Below are 17,703 nucleotides of genomic sequence, written 5' to 3'. Positions count from 1 at the left end.
CATCATGGGGCCAAGAGCATGTCTGTGCAGATGTTTAGAGCACTTCTCTATTCTTTTCTACTCTCTGAGATTTTGCCATTCAACTCCCAGCCACTTCCCAAGCCCCTATGGGATTCTGATCGCATTTTCTCCACTCTGAGAGGCAAGTGCTCTTTACCTGGTCTAATGATCTGGGCAGCATTTTGAAAAATTCCCCCAGTGAGAAATCCGGGGTTAATGCCGGTCTCCCTTTATGGGCTTTCCTCTTTTAAAATTCATAGTACAGTCCATTGCTTTCAAATGTGTTTTTATACATCTTTGCCCCATTCTTATAACTGTTCGCAACCTTGGATCAATCTGATGGCGGCTATTTTGTCTTGTTCAGAAAGTTCTTGAGATCACTTCAGCCCCTCCCCTAACAAATCAGAAAATTCAAATAAATCTTCTTTGATCTTTAAACCTCCTCTCAGTACTCTGTTACTACTCTGGTCCAGGTCATTATTGTCTCTTCCCTGCATTCTTTTACTAGCTTCCAACTTCCATCTCCAGTTCCAGAACATCCTCTACAGTAAAGAATGGGATCCTAGCAACATAATTTATATTCTGTCACTCTCCATGTGAAAACTTGTGAGTAGCTTCTCATTAAACTTAGAATATTTGAACTCCTTACAATGACCTATAAAAGTTGGGATGATGTAAGCCTCTGAAATCTTTTTTTTTTTTTTTTTTTTGCACTTCTTTGTCCCCCGCTTTGTGTGTTGGAAGCATTAACTTTTTTAAAATTTCCTAAACCTGCAAAGATCTACCCATAACTATACTTTAGCACATGACATTACGTTTACCATTCCTCCCCTGACTTCTTTCTCTTTTTAGGTGACAGCTTAAGTGTCATTTCCCTGGTGAGGCATTTTCTGATCACATAGAACTTTACCCCTAAACTCACAGCAACCTGATCTTTTAAGTCTGGTCACATACCAAGTGTGATTTCCTCCTTGTATACAGGCATATGCTTCTTTTTAATACCTATATTTTCTGCCAGGTGTAAGCATCTTGAGGACAGGGATGTCCCTATTTTATTTATCTCTGTATATTCATTGCTGGATATACTGTATATGCACTGTATATGGTACACAGTAGGAGCTATGCACATGGTCATTGAATTAATGAAGAAATATATTAAACTTCAGAAAGAAAGTTTTCAAAATCAACATTTTTTGAAAATTTTGAAAACCAAAATTTTCAAAAAATCTTAGAGTATTAGAACGGGAAAAAAAACACCAAGATTACCTATCCCATCATCATGTCGATGTAATAATCCCTCCAATAATGTCACCTGCACTTACATCCTTCTAGTCCTGGGGAACTCACTATTTCACAAGGAATTATATTCTATTTTCAGATAGTTCTTATTATTTAAAAAAATGAATTTCTTATTACACTTAATGTAATTTAAGCCTTATATTGCTTTACTTATTATCTTATAGCAATAGTTCTCTCACTTTTAAGAATTCTTAAAATAGTGATACATTCATTTTCTTTCTTTTTGTGATTTCTTCTGAAATTATACTACTAAAAGGTACAATCAAAAGTTCTTCTTACATTTCATTCAATGTTAAAGAATAATATTCCATTTTATACTTTGTCACCATTGGAATTCTTTAAGTTATATATTGGGTCTCTTTATCCCATATCTACATGTACTACAAATAAGAATTTTGAATTTCACTCAAAATGAAGATGACATCGATTTTTAAAAACCAATTTATAGAAAAAATAGAAGAAAAGAAAAAAAGAAAAACTAGAAAAAAAGAAGTCTCCTGTTAGCTAACAGTAAGAAAAGTCAAAAAATTCTAACTCTTTAGAGTGTTTGCATTTGTCCATTATCTTATCACATAAGAAATGAAGATCTTTTTATACATATATGTGTATACGTGCATTGTTATAAATGGAATAACTGTTTAAGACGCTGTTTAAAACTGGGAAGACGCATACACAATGTGGAAAAGGCACTTGCCCACTTTAGCTCAGTGTGTGTGTGTGTGTATGTGTGTGTGTGTCTGTGTCTGTGTGCATGTGCATATCACTTAGAAACATCTATACTCACAGAATTGTAATGGTGATCAAATGAGAAAATACATTTGAAAGCATTTAAAAAATTTAAGTGAACTGTTCTTTTTTTAAATTTTTTAATTTTTTATAAACATATAATGTATTTTTATGAACTGTTCTAATATAGCACATTGTAATCATAAGTTAAGAATATTATTTAAGAAAAAATTTATGAATTGTTTAAGAAAAAATATTTTTTGAGAATTGTTATACATTTTTTAAATAAATAAAATGAAACACCACTCACAGATATAATTGCTTCATTTTATAGTCATGAAGCAATTTGCAAAATTGAATTATTTTGTTATTATGGTCCTTTGGTCCCTGCTTCTGAATCATTTTTATCACCACTATTCTTTAGGATATAGAGGTTTGCCTACAGAATGACCCACTTTCTCTTAGCTCTTCCTTAGGACTACAGTGGACACCTCTAAAATTGCATTAACTTTTATAGGTCACTTAGATACCACTATATGAGGTTACTGTTTCAGCACAATAAATTATATTTTGCAAACTGCTGTCTATGGACCATCATTTATCTCGGAAAATGGAAGTGTTTGGTGGTCTAATTAGATATCCAATCCTTCTACGATTCTGGCTGATAAAAATATAAATCAAATGTGACAAAATGGTGTTTTAGACATTACAGTGAAATCTAATAAGACAGATCATCTTTACATTCATATGTAAAATGATTGCTGACATAAGAATATGTAAGCAATCCTTGTCAAGATGCTGTTGTAAGATTATGCATTCATTATCCTTCCTCTGTTCTGAACACAGAAGAAATAAGACTTATTTTTAATAAGTCATTAAGAAATATAAGGATGTTCATCATACAAGTAAAACTCTCTACTGGTCAGAACAGCAGTCTATTTATAATTAGGGCTTTACCTGTCCCTGGATCCAGATGTGGGCCATGAGGCCTGGAACATGACCTTACGAGTGACAACAACCAAAGTCACTCCTTACAGAGCAAAATTGGGGAGAAGGAGAAAGACATTCAAGATAAACCAGAATTCCCCAAATATGTGATCAAATCAAAGGGCTAGCCAGTCAATTAAGAAAAAAGAGGGAACACACCTGAGTAACTTAAAAATTTAAAAACAGATTATAACTACAGTTATAGTTGACATTAAATCCAAGTAAAGATTCTGAAAAGTTTTAATCCACTGAAGTTTTAAATCTAGATACTTGATATTTTCTAGAATATAATTTCTAGTACTCCATTAAAAAGTCAGAAAGAAACCTGATAATTATCATTAAATACTTCACTCATGCATCAAATTCCTTCTTCCTTCTTGAAACAGATAAACCAAGTTTTATGGCTGAGTTTTACAGATTAGGTTTAGCAAAACCTTAAGAAACAGATTTTTAAAATGCTTTAGAGAAGCATTTTTAAGTTTAAAAGAACACATTTCCTGATACATTTTATGAGATAGTAAATTATTAAAATGAACTTAATGAAACCACATTGAGATACCACCTTATACCAGTTAGAATGGCCAAAATTAACAAGACAGCAAACCACAAGTGTTGGAGAGGATGAGGAGAAAGGGGAACCCTCTCACACTGTCGGTAGGAATGCAAATTGGTGCAGCCACTTTGGAAAACAGTGTGGAGATTCCTTAAGAAATTAAAAATAGAGATTCCCTATGACCCTGCAATTGCACTATGGGGTATTTACCCCAAAGATACTGATGTAGTGAAAAGAAGGGCCATCTGTACCCCAATGTTCATAGCAGCAGTGGCCACAGTCACCAAACTGTGGCAAGAGCCAAGATGCCCTTCAACAGATGAATGGATAAAGAAGATGTGGTCCATATGCACTATGGAGTATTATGCCTCCACCAGAAAGGATGAATACCCAACTTTTGTATCAACATGGACAGGACTGGAGGAGATTATGCTGGGTGAAATAAGTTGAGCAGAGTCAATCATCATATGGTTTCACTTTCTTGTGGAGCATGAGGAAAACACAGAGGACATTGGGAAAAGGAGAGGAGAAGGGAGTTGGGGGAAATTGGAGGGGGAAATGAAGCATGAGAGACTGTGGACTCTGAGAAACAAACTGAGGGTTTGGGAGGGGAGCGGATGGGGCTTAGGTGAGCCTGGTGGTAGGTACTAAGGAAGGCACGTATTGCATGGAGCACTGGGTGTGGTACATAAACAATGAGTCTTGGAACACTGAAAAAATAAGATTAAATTTTTAAAAAGTGAACTTGATGAAAACAGTATGAGATTTATAGATTAATCTGTGATTATGATTATAAAAATCCTAAGTGATGATCTTGGCAAATGGAATCCAGAAGTGTTATACAACATTCTTCATGACCATATGGTGTTTATTCTCAGAATTCAAGGAAGGTTCTCTATCAGAAATGTATTAATTTATTTCACCATTCTAATTGAGAAAAATACAGTATGGTTATTACAGAAAAAATGATAAAGCAACTTAAAAATATTAACCCTATTCATGGTGAAAACTAGGAACATAAAAGAACTTTGTTTACCTAGTCAGAATCTCTACCTGAGACTTATATCAAATATTGTTCTTCGCATGAGCGCTAAGAAATGTATAGAATTGTTGAATTCATATTGGACACCTGAAACTAATAACATGGTATGTTAATTATGTCTGAATTTTTTTTAAGACAAAAAAATGAATGTATTTTTCTTCACGGTGAAGCATCAAACCTCCCATCAAGTTCAGAACAAAGATGGCCAGTGAATCTGCTATTCGGTGCTCTACCTCAGTATAGCAAGAATGTATAATAAGTATGCAAAGAAAAAAGTAAATACTGTTAAAAAGAAGACAATTTTGCTATTATATACTGACAAAATATCTATCCAAAACAATGTACAACCCATTTATATAAAAAGAACATAAATGAATTTTCTTCACAAAAGTTCAAGCCAATTTTAAATTCTAATAATTTCAAATATATAAACGAAAAAAATGTTTAAAAGATGCCCTTGAATAAATCAGACATCTATGCCAAACTCCTTTTGAGAGGCTTACAAAAATTTTCGTAGTTCATGAAAGTGTTCTTAAGTATTAGGAGCTGTCTTGCACTCAGGGATAATGCATTAAAATAACAACGGCATGCTTCTCTGGAGTAATCTTTAAATTTATGCATTTCCAATCAAAATACCAGTAGAAATCTGCAGGGAATTTGTCAAGTTGTACTGAAATTCACATGGAAGAGGGTAAAGAGAGTAACAGTTCAAGAAAAACTATGCTATTTGTGAAAACAAATTATTAAAAAAAAAGGTGTTACTTCAATCACCATCAGATATGGACAGTTATTTACAATAATCAAGATACTATCTACTGGCTTCATGGGTATTTTGCCATGTTTACGGATCTTGTAGAAAACTTTACAGCAAGTAAAGTATGCTCAATTCAGAGAGAAATATACTTTGAATAGGGTTTCCTATTAAATAAAGTACATTATAAGAATGCCCCTAATATTTTTCTAGGAACTTTTCTTTCACCCATTTTACCATTTGCGTATTTAAAACAGAGTCAGGTAATGAGCTTTATGTCTTCTAACAATTGATACTACCTTAAAAGCGAACTAACAGCAGTAAACATAACCAAATACCAAAATGCTAACTAACAGTTGTTTCCTATCTTTGTGGATGCACTGTTTTCACTGTTTCGGTAAAATAGTAATTATGCACACATATATGGTTTATAGACACAAACAGGATATCTATATCAGGATTGTAAACTCCATGAGGTCAAGAATATCGTTTGTCTTTTCACTGCTTTCTGACCAACACCTAGAACAGTATCTGCCACATGCCACATGTATCAGAAATATTTTCTTGAATGAAAAAATTAATTATCCCTTAAATAAGGTAAATTCCCTTAACTTCATTCCATGTATTTAGAAGCATGTTATCAGGGCAACTGGATTAGAAAAATTTGTGTTAGAAATATTTAAAATATCTTTTGGTTTATTTCCAATTTTGGGAGATAATTTTCTGGGGGGAAGCTCTCTAAGACATTTTATAGAGTAGAAACAAAGAAATATTCTAAGTGTCAGCTTGCCCATTTTTCTAGACTTGTAAGTTAAAAAATCCTTGAAAAATACCCTTTTCAGGTTAAAAACATAATATGTATAAGATCTATATCTAGGTGCACAGTCTTTGTTCCTTGTTTCTATTTAAGTTTTGTGGGCAAGGAGAATATTTAATTGTGAATGGGAAATCTTTGACATTTTAAAAGGTGGAATCCCAAGAGAGCAAAAAATTTTTTGGGTGTGTGTGTGTGTGTGTGTGTGTGTGTGTGTGTTTGTGTGTGTCTTTGCATTATTTTTTAGAAAATGCACTGGGTATCACTTCTCATATATTTGTATTTAGTATTTTTTTTAAGATTTTATTTATTTATTTGACAGACAGAGATCACAAGTAGGCAGAGAGAGAGAGAGAGAGAGAGAGGAGGAAGCAGGCTTCCTGCTAAGCAGAAAGCCTGATGTGGGGCTCAATCCCAGGACCTGAGATCATGACCTGAGCTGAAGGCAGAGGCTTTAACCTACTGAGCCACCCAGGCGCCCCTGTATTTAATATTTTGATTTATAATTTTTTTCAGTAGGCTCTCTCAGTCTTTTTTTTTTTTAATTTCTGTTTAGAGAAGACAAATTTCAATGTGAATAAGGAGATCTGCTCTTTTCTATGTAGTCTATGCATTTCTAAATCCTTTCCTATTTCCATGAATAAGAAGATTATAAAATATAAAATCATCCTATGACTGTTTAGTTCTTCATGGTGTGGGGGAAAAGGAAATTAAGACCAAAATCTAATTAATCTCACAAATGGGTAACCACATTGTATATGAAATCTTACCTAATTGCACTTCTATGAGATAGCCTCGTTACTCACAATCACAGTTACCACGAGCTATATTTTTAACAGCATCCTTAACGAAACTACCAGGAACATTTTTAAAAGTTCTTTTTTTAGACTACAGAAATAAACACATACATGTAGTCATTACTTCTATTTTTCTAAACATATATAAGCTAAATATTATTTGGTGAAAAGAACTGAGGGATAGGAGGCAGGTTAAAGGTATAGGCCTAACTAAATATCTTCATGGGATTTCTATATAATTTATATTTCAATAGAAGAATTAATATATCATTCAGATTACTGTTTCATACTATATGGTATTCCTATGTACTTATGTCCCCTAAATGCTGCTCTACATATTATCTTTATCATTATTTTATAATATCTTAGCTTATTGCTAGATTTTTACACAGAAAAATTCTTCAGAATGTAAAAGCAGGGAGTTTGATCTATTTAAAGGAGTATCTCCCTGTTGTTGTAGCCGCAGTGATTTCTCAAGATCAGAGAAATGGCCTTGAATTCCAGGGTAAGTGTCTAACTCTTCACAGTAACCAGATTAAGCTAACTAAAGATTATGCAGGGTAACGGAACACTTAGATTCCTCACAGCTTTTCAATCGTGATATAAAATTAAAAAAACATATATACCCAAATATATCCTATCATTCTTTAAGGATTCCAGAATATGAGTTATTAAATTATACTTTATCATCTTTTATAATATTTGTGAACATCTTTTCATTGCATTTTATTGTCTTCTTAAAATTAAACAGAAATTTCATAATTTTTTTATTTCCCCACTAAATTCCACATATTCTCTTCACTTTGAAAATGCCCTTTATGTGCAGATTTCCATTTCCTCTTACTTAATTTAAACATTTGATATCCAATACATTTCTCCTTCCACATCTATGACTGTTCAATAGCTTCTTTAATTACAATGTAGGCATTTCTAATGAACTTGTTCTGATGACTAAATGCAGACCACGAGCTAAAATATTGCTGTTGGTGATTTTTATACGTTCAATGATGTCCAATGTTGGTATATTTTCCTTAATATTTAACTTCAGTATTTATGCAACACAAGTTTTTGACTTTCACATCAGTAGGCACATGGGAGGTAGAGTAGAGCAGTCATATCCATCTTTACTTGAAGATTTGCAATATTATCTTGTTATTGCCATGTCTGTCAAGAACACTATAGAATTCTGACTATAAAATTTGCTTACACAGTCAGATGTGAGAACAAAAATATTGATTCAATCACAGATGATTTTCTAGTAGCACAGTTGATGTCACATGTTTACTTCTGGTTATTAAATTTTGACAATTATTTCTATGTCCTGTGTGATTAATGCCCTCAAGAGCAAAAATTCCTGGCGACATGGCATTCAAAGTATAAGAATATACCTTCCAATTTTAGAAATTCACATTTTGAAAAATACCAGCATCCAGTAAAAAGAAAGTAGTCTAAATTGTGTAGGTAAATTTGCATGGGAATAAGCAGGAAGTTGGCCGAGTTGGCATTTTTTAGCAGTAAGCAAAAAAGGAAAACCTCAGTGGCCTAGACAAAACTGGGATTTCCTCTTTCATGGAAAATAATGCAAAGCTCATATATGCAAGCCATTTGTAATTTAACCCCCACAAAACTGTATTTTATTCGATCACTTTTTAATCTCTTTATGGAAAATAAAGTCAACAGTATTGGGGCCTTATTTGTGTATTACAGAATTACGGTGCAGAAACAAAAAAAAACAATGGGATGATGGGTGAGAGGGAGGACAGGAGGGGAAGTAGGGAGGAAAAATTAACTAAGTTGCTTTTAACTTCTGGAAAGTAGTGAAATGAAGAATCAGAATGAACCTACACCATTAAGTCTTCTGCTTACGTTACACCTCATCCCATTAGAGGTACCTAAACTCTACTCCTGTAAAGATACATTCTAGCAGTATTAGCTTTATCAGATTTATTAAAATACAACTATTACTTCTGGGTACATAAAAATAAATGCCTTTATCTAGTACAACCATATAGTCAAAGATTAATTTTAGCAGCAGAATGTACATTTTAGGTTTTCACAGAATCTAAAATTAAGGGATTACTTTTAATTAAAAATAATAAAATTTTTTTAAAATGACCAAAACATTATTCAGCATTAATAAAATTTGCATATATGGTTTTACAGACCCAAGAATTCCCCCAAATATTCTCAGTGAGGGGTCAGTGGGTGTCTGGTGGATTTTATTAGTACTGTATTACAGATCTGATTGACATTGGTTAGGATACTAAGAGACTCTATCGCATTAGGATATTAAAATCAGTTGATTTTTTTTAAATTTCTATTTAATTTCTGAAAGTCTTTACTAACTAGTCATATACTGGAGAAACATAGACAAGGGATCAAATGTAAAACTCATTTGTGTTTAATAAATTTGCTTGTTACAAAAATATACTCTATTACTAATTTACTTATTAAGTAGCAAAACCGGGATTCACATTTAGGGTTCGTGTTTATGGAGTCTATGTCTGTTCCATACAACCTCTCCCTGGACACACAGACACTCACTGATTCATACATATGCTAAATATATAGCTACATACTAAATACAAACCTCTATGATAACCACAATTGTGATCTCTGTGCAGATTTGATATTTTGACCATTTTGCAATTTAAAACTATTCTTAAAATGCCATTTTAATGGATTCATAATATTCTAAGGTATGAATATACTGTTATTTGAACTTATTTGTTTACTAAATATTTTTGTCTACTTTCAAGTCTTTAAATGCTGTATTACAGCAATAAACATCTATGCATATGAGTTTCTGTTCTGATCACTCATTATTAACCTCAGAGAAACTCCTGGAAACTGGAGCCTGTCTTGAAGAGCGGAACAGCTGGCAAGTTATGGCACTGATTGCCTCTCAAGAAAAGATTTTGGAGGCGCCTGCTCAGTTAAGTCAGGTAAGCATCTGCCTTTGGCTCAGGTCATGATCCCAAGGTCCTGGGATGGAGCCCCAAGTCCGGCTCCCTGCTCAGTAGGGAGCCTGCTTCTCCCTCTCCCTGCCACTCCCCCTGCGTGTGCTTGTGTCTCTGTCTCTCAATCTCTGTCAAATAGATAAAATCTTAAAAAAAAAAAAAAAAAGGAAAGAAAGAAAAGATTTTAATTTCCACTGCTATTAGGGCATTTACCCTAAGTCTATCATGTGGCATTCATTCAATAAGCAGAAATCTAATCGACAACTAGCCTTTTGCAGATACCGTGCTCTTGGGGACAGGTGACAGGTTCATAGTCGCTGATGTTTGGGTGAGAGGGCGTGTGTGTGTGGGGTGGGGGAAGGAGCAGGGTGGCAAAAAATTGATGCAAATATGATTAAAATTATACTATTTTGAGTGTTTAGCAGGAAATGTCAAGGATATTACATGGACAATGGTTGTAGCTACTGTATGCTTTATATTACCTGTAATAATACAATATCATGACTGAGAACAATAATTTGAGCTGGACTTCTAAAAAAATTTTTTTCCAAGGATCTCAGAAATTTCCATTCATACAAAGAATTTGGTAAGAACAGACTGCCCACTCAGATAATCCTAGTCTCACCTTTAATTTTGTTTTCTTCCACGAATTGCTCAGTTCTCCTGAAGGCCACACCTCAATTAGTTAGATACTATCCAACCTCCTTGCTTTTGAGACAGTGTATTGCTTCCCTTTCTGTGTTTTCTTAGTTTGCTTGGGTTCTTGCCAAACGATTCTACTGCTTTTCGGTTTTCAATCTTGTCAACGCCATGGGTAGTTTATGTCTTGCGGTCTTTCACCAAAGGATCACTGAAGCAAGATTGCTGAGGACAAGTAGAGCTCGGGGCTAACCTGATTTTTGTGGCTTGCTGCATTCTTATTTCTTCCAGGCACTGCCTCAGGGCCAACTGGCTTTGTAGTGATATACTTATATAATTCTGATTTAATTTTTCTTATGGGAAATTATGCAAGTTCAGGAGTTCTACACCCTTTTACTGAAATAATTATTTTCAAATCCCCTGAAAGTGATTACATAATTCAAGGGAAGTAAAACATTCATTGCAGGACTAGTAAAATATCCACCGCCAATTTTTTTTTTTTTTTTTGGAAAAGTGATGTTTAATTTTTCTTAATACACTTCTTCTGTAAAGGGAAAGTGCTGTTTTTGTTCGAAATTTTAAAGCAAGAAGCTATTCCTAATATTTACATGCTAAGCTGGAAAAGGATAGATATGCCTTATTTCCTGAAGTATATTATTATAGTCAGATGTTCTGGTTGCCTTTTACTCTGGGTGAGAATCTGTGTTTTACTTTCTCCAGAAGACAACCCCCCTCAGTAAGGAAATTACACTGTCATGACTGACCATACAGAAATCATTTTTCAGGGAGGCAGGGAGGTAGAGAGAGAACTACGGAACTGGAAAACAGTGAAGAATCCCAGTCTTCTGATCAAACCAAAGGAAGTGATATCCCATGAGCACACGGGATCTCATTGCTGATTTTCACAGACTCACGTGCTCAGCCTTCCAGAACCTGGTGTAGCGGTCAGCTCAGCCTTTACCTAGCTCAATTTTCTTTGTCTAAAATACAAAGTCTTAACATCAGAAATACTTCCAACAGTTTAACATTTCTTGTATCAAGAGATACTATTTTGAACATTAAAAAAAAAATCCTAGTAATGGTATGAATAGATTTGTCTTCAGTCTGAAGTAAAGGTCATCAGTATCATTAAAAATGTATCATTTTTCCACTTCTTTGATTTTTGTTTCTATCCTGGGGTGAGGGAGGAGGGACTGGTGAGTATGAATTATGTTCCATTCCATTTTCCTTCTGCTTTGCTCTGAACTATATACAGTCCTGCCTCTACATCAATTTTAGTCTGTTCAGGCTCCCCTAAGAAATTACCACACACTGGATGGCGTTTGTAAAACGCATACATACAAAAACCACTTATTTATCACAGTTCAAGAGGCTGAATGTCAGATGATGGTGCTGGCGTGGTCTGGAGAGGGCTCCTTTCCATGGCAAGACTTCCCTTTCTATCCTCACATGGTGGAAGGGGTTGGGGACCTCCGTGGGGTCTCTTGCTAGAACACTAATCTCATTCATGTTGCCTCCACCCCTCATGACCTAATCACCTCCCAAAGTCCTGGCCTTGTAATACCATCTCACCGGGCCTACGGATTCTGACATGGAAGTCACGGGGACCACTCAGACCACAGCATCATCCTCCCTACATCCCTGCCTGCCTGCCTCGTTCTCCGGCTGTCTCAGCCTGCAGGGGCAGCCCGAAACAGAGTGCTGCCAAAAAGGCTGCAGGATGCCACATAAGGTTTAAGTTAAACACAGTGATCACCTGAGGTCCAAAATTTAAAAAGCTCCCAAGTGGAGCTGAGCCGAGTTCCTGTGATGTGGCAGCACTACTACCTTGTGTTTACACATTTCTTCCAGCCACGCAGCGAGTATCCACAGCAACTCTCGGGGGCATTCAGTCCCGTCCCCCCGATCTTTACGAGGCCTTCAAAAGGCTGAGTAGTCTGTTCATGTATACACAGACGGTTATGTTTTGTTCTGATGTAGGATTTTAGAGAAAGCTAAAATCCAAAATTAGATACATTTATCTACATGGTATAGAATTAAGAATTAACATAATCAGCAGTATCTTCTAGGTATGTGCGCAAGGTTCCCCGGCAGAGGATATTTTCTGGGTGGGGCTAAGAGTTGTTCCTGTGAGCACATATGTGCTAAAGCTACAGCCAAATTCGGTTTTACTCTCTTGTAAGCAGTAAGGAAAAGAAATATTTCCATCTAGCCTATTACTGAGATTTTAGCTTCCTATGTGCATTGATGATCATTTTTCTTTATCTTATCTTAGATGATGCCTTTAGGTATAAAACTGTCATCCTGCAAACTTTAAAAGGAGTCGAGAAATCTGAAATACTGTCTATTTCCTGTTACCTTTGCCTCTTTCTGCCCAGCTTTCCCAAAGCCCCAACTGTGTGTTTAGTGATCTCTATTGGTATCTCAGTAATGAACTTTGGTGGTATTTTTTCCTCATTTTTCTATCCTCTTTTGTGTAGGGTACCATGATCCTGTCACATTTTAATAATTTTAATCATCTTATATTGCTTGAGAAATCAGATATCCTGTCCTATCTCCTGTGACATATCCATTTATGTAATATTTAAATGACTTTAAATCTCTTACTATATTGCTTTAGAAGTGGAGTACAGTAAACTCTGTGTGTGATCGTATATATGTAAGTTGTTTCATCAATGGATAATTATGGTTTCCATTTCCCTGCTTTCCCACTGGATCACATGATGCTGAGTTGAGCTGACCCAGAGGTGTTTCTCGAAGTTGTCTCCAACTACATATATAGTTGGAGGTGCCAAATATAGCACCCAGCTCACTATATACTTATAATAGCTTACTAGAAAGACTCACAAAAATTGTATTTATGGCAAGGCTTAGAAAAAGAGTTTCATACTAAGAATCTGCCTACTGACCAAGTTAGGCTTCTGTAAGCTTCTCACACACCCCATAGATGTTACTAAGTAACTAACGGGACCATGCAGCAACGTGACCTCATCATATAACAGTATCACTGTGCAATGGATTTTCTTATTTATGTAAAATATTGGCCTTTATTTATATAAAATGCATGTATTTGTTTTAAGTTTTTTGCAAGTTTTTATTTAAATTCCAGTTAGTTAACATACAGTGTAATATTAGATTATGGTGTACTCAGCGTTTCCATACATCACCCAGTGCTTATTACAAGGAACATACTCCTTAGTCCCCATCACCTATTAAACCCATCTCCCCACCCACCTCCCCTCTGGTAACCATCAGTTTGTTCTCTATACTTAAGATTTTTTTTTTAAATTAGATTTTTAAAGATTTTTTTAAAAATAGATTTTTTTAATTTTTTTAAATCTAAAATTTTAGATATTAAATCTAAATTTAAAATTTTTCAATCTATTTTTAAAAACAGATTTTTTTTTAATAGCCTTCCTTGGGGCACCTGGGTGGCTCACTTGGTTAAGTGTGTGCCTTTGGTTCAAATCATGATCCTGGGGTCCTGGGATCCAGGGAGCCTGTTTCTCCCTCTGTTTCTATCCCTCCTCACTGTTTGTTCTCTCCCTCACATAAATAAATAAAATATTTTTTAAAAATCACCACCCTTTTCTAATCTTGTTGGGGTACAGTGTCCTGCATTCAGTGGGTTTCATGGGCTGGGACCATTATTGATGTGATCTAGACAAACTGAGGTCATGCATGTTCTGGGACTTGTCTAGTTGCAGATGGGTGGGACATTATGGGACTGACTTACAAACCCCTTATTGTCCATTTTCTATCCATTTGTGACACCATAAATCTGGGTCCTGGCATAAAGATTCTGCCATATTTCAAGGAGGACAGAGGGAAGTCTGATGCCCATTTTTATTTCATGAGAGGTGCCCTGTGACATAGTAATTATTGAATTAAAAAATCAACTTTTGATTCAGAATATTTTGTAATTATCTTGTAATATCTTGCCATAGATCTGATCTCTCAATGAGAATTAGACTTGTGTCCTTAACTATGATTTTATTTTCCTTTGAAACCTATAAAATTTTCATTTATATTTAAACATACAGAATTCATATATTCTCTTGAAACTAACATTGCATTCTGCTTTTCTGGCTTGAAATTTTAACTCTTACAATATAAACAGTATATACTTCATGTTTATGATTAATAATTTTAACAAACACATTTTACTGTATCCTTGACCTTGTTGGTCCTTGGTGTTTTAGATTAATTTACATCACATATCATTCTATTTTTGAAATTTCACATTTCTTAATTTTATATATGATCAGTTTAAAAGCTTAGGGCTTTGACAAAGGAAGGTACATTTGAAAAGGGTTTTTAAAAGAACTTAGCAAAAAAATATTAAATCATTCAGGTTATATTCAGTATGTTTTCTTACAGAGGAATTTGGGGAATCAATGTATCTTGTCCAGAGAAGTTTAGGATTATTCCTGATAAAAAATTATGAATAATTTATTATTTACAGTATAATCTGGAATTTTTTTTAAGGAACATAAACCACAGACTAGATTGCTTATTCAAAATTTGACCAGTTGAGGTTTTTTCCTCAGTAGTATGGTAGTAAAATATATATCAATAGTCTGTGCCACTGGCCAGATATAAATCTTCTCTTCCCCATGGCAGTGATCTGTTATTTTTGATACCAACATGAGGAATAAACACCCAGATATACCTTAAAAAGAAAATACTGTAACTGAAAGTTTTAAATTTTTAGGCCACTATTTCACCCTCACCTCTGTTTAGAAATGTTGAGAACTATTAAGTTTTTTGTGTAATTGAGACTAGGATTTCATCAAGCATCCTGTTCTGTGACATGCTCTTAGTGATAAACTTTTTTTTTTAATCTAATTATTTGACAGAGAGAGAGACACAGTGAGAGAAGCAAACAAGCAGGGGGAGTGGGAGACGGAAAAGCAGGCTTCCCATTGAGCAGGGAGACCCAGGTAGGGCTCAGGGCTCCATACCAGGACCCTGAGATTGTGACCTGAGCCAAAGGCAGACACCAAATGACTGAGCCACCCAGGTGCCCCTCTTAGTGATATCCTTAAACAAGGCTTAATCATATTGATTCTTTCCCCAGCAAAGAAATAATGGGGATTTGAGAGATGGTGTTTTATTTCTATCACGTGACCATAATAAAGGTTTTATTTCCAAAACATGAATCTCATAGAGTCATAGTCTTTATGCTCACAAAACCTAGGCAAAAATTTAAACTAAAGACTTTTCTAATTGTATCATAACTGTACCACATTTTCTCTATTAAACTGAGGACACAGTAAAATTGATTTGGAAGTCCCACACCTGGTTTATTACTTACAAGATGTGAGACTTTGAGCATTTGGTCTTAGCTGATGCTCCCATATCTAGAACATGGATATCAGCTCTACTACATCAAATTATTTTGATAGTGCAATGCATACAAAGATACATAATTTAGCATAATTGCTAGGACAGTGAAGGTACCATATAAATTTTAGTTTACTATTATTATATGGAGGACATGGACTGCTTTTATAGCTCAGCCAAGAGCTTGGAAAATATTTTAAACATTTTCTGTAGTTATGATGGATAATGGTTTCTAAGGTTTTGACTTTTAGAAAGTGCCTATACAAATGTATTTTAAAGCATTCATTGTCTCTTACTGAATTTAATCCTATTTTTATGAAGCAGTGTTTCTATTTTTAAAATCAGCTACCTGTAAGGATCTGTGCAAACCATTGACTCATAGGTGCAGGTTCAATTTTTATTTCTATAAATGGAGAAACTTCTACAAGGAAATAATTAAAATAGAAGTCTTACTTACATGACATACAGAGCCAAGAAATATGTAAGGCTTCTGTGTGTACAAAAGAATCAAAAAAGGTGATCAAAGACAATAAAGAATTAAACCCTAATTTGCATGAGCATTTTGTCCCCAGTTACTGTGACCCATTATAGCTTCTCATAACAGAAAACCTAAAAGTATAAAACAAAATCAGTTCTTTGCCAGGTGCATTCTTGCTGAATCAGCCTACTTGGTATGATGCCAATTTCTACTGTTTCTCACTAAGGGAAAATATCCCTGAATAAAATGTTAGTAATGCTTAAAGGGAAATAACAGCCTTAATCTGATTTTGAAAGCTGTGACTAAGAAAGATTTCACCACAAAATAAATAAAAATGAGAAAAAAGAAGTGTGAACTTAAAATACACAACACTGAAATTACAGAATCATTTTTAACCCAAAGAGCTTATCATAGAATTACTATATGTCAACAATACAAAAATAAGGAAAACACATTTTTTGGTAGAGACAATGTCTGGAAAAACTACATAATGAAAGTGATGTCTGCTTAGTCCAATGGGGATGAGGAGGCAATCACCAACCAAGTAGAGAAGAGGCACCAGAGATACAGGAAGTGAATCGTATTTGTGGGCAAGACGACCTCAAATCATGGAAAGACCTCAAGCTGAGAAGCCCGAGTGTGCCTGTCCTTTGACTATGTGATCATGCAGTTTCCTCATCTACAAAATTGGGCTAATAGTAATTGTTCATGTTGCTGCTAGTAGCCAATATTGTAAAAAGCAACTGGGATTTTAGACCAATTTAGTGAACTGAAGTATTAGCAGTAATTTGGTACCCTGTGTTCTACTAATTAACATATTTATTCCCTAGATATCTTTTTAAGGAGAAGCAAACATTCTGGAGAAAAGTGTGACCTGGGTGTAAGTACTGACTCATCCTTGAAGCATAACTTAGAAAAATGATGTAAACCTTATTAAGCTTCAGATTTCTTACCCTAAAAATAGGTAACAGTTTGGCTTCTTGTCCCTTTTACATAAATGTTAGCTCTTGTTGCTAGTATTCAAAGACTTGTATTATCTTAGCATATAATTAACAGACATGTCCCTGTGTCAATGATGAGAGATTGTGCCCAACTCCCACGGGTGTGACATAAAAATAATGAGGGTCACTTATCAAAAAGACTTGGAAAATTTTATCTGGAATTACTAATTCAAAATTATTACCAAGAGCATCAGGCTGTATTTAAGACATTGCTTTGGGGCCTTCAAGGAGCCTGATAGAAGAGAGCAGACATAGATGTGTATGCTTCACAAGGCAGGAACTTTGAGTTGAGACAGAACAAGAGGATACA

This window comes from Martes martes, assembly GCF_963455335.1.
Source record: "Martes martes genome assembly, chromosome: 13".
Classification (NCBI taxonomy): domain Eukaryota; kingdom Metazoa; phylum Chordata; class Mammalia; order Carnivora; family Mustelidae; genus Martes; species Martes martes.
This window is presented reverse-complemented; position numbering follows the sequence as displayed.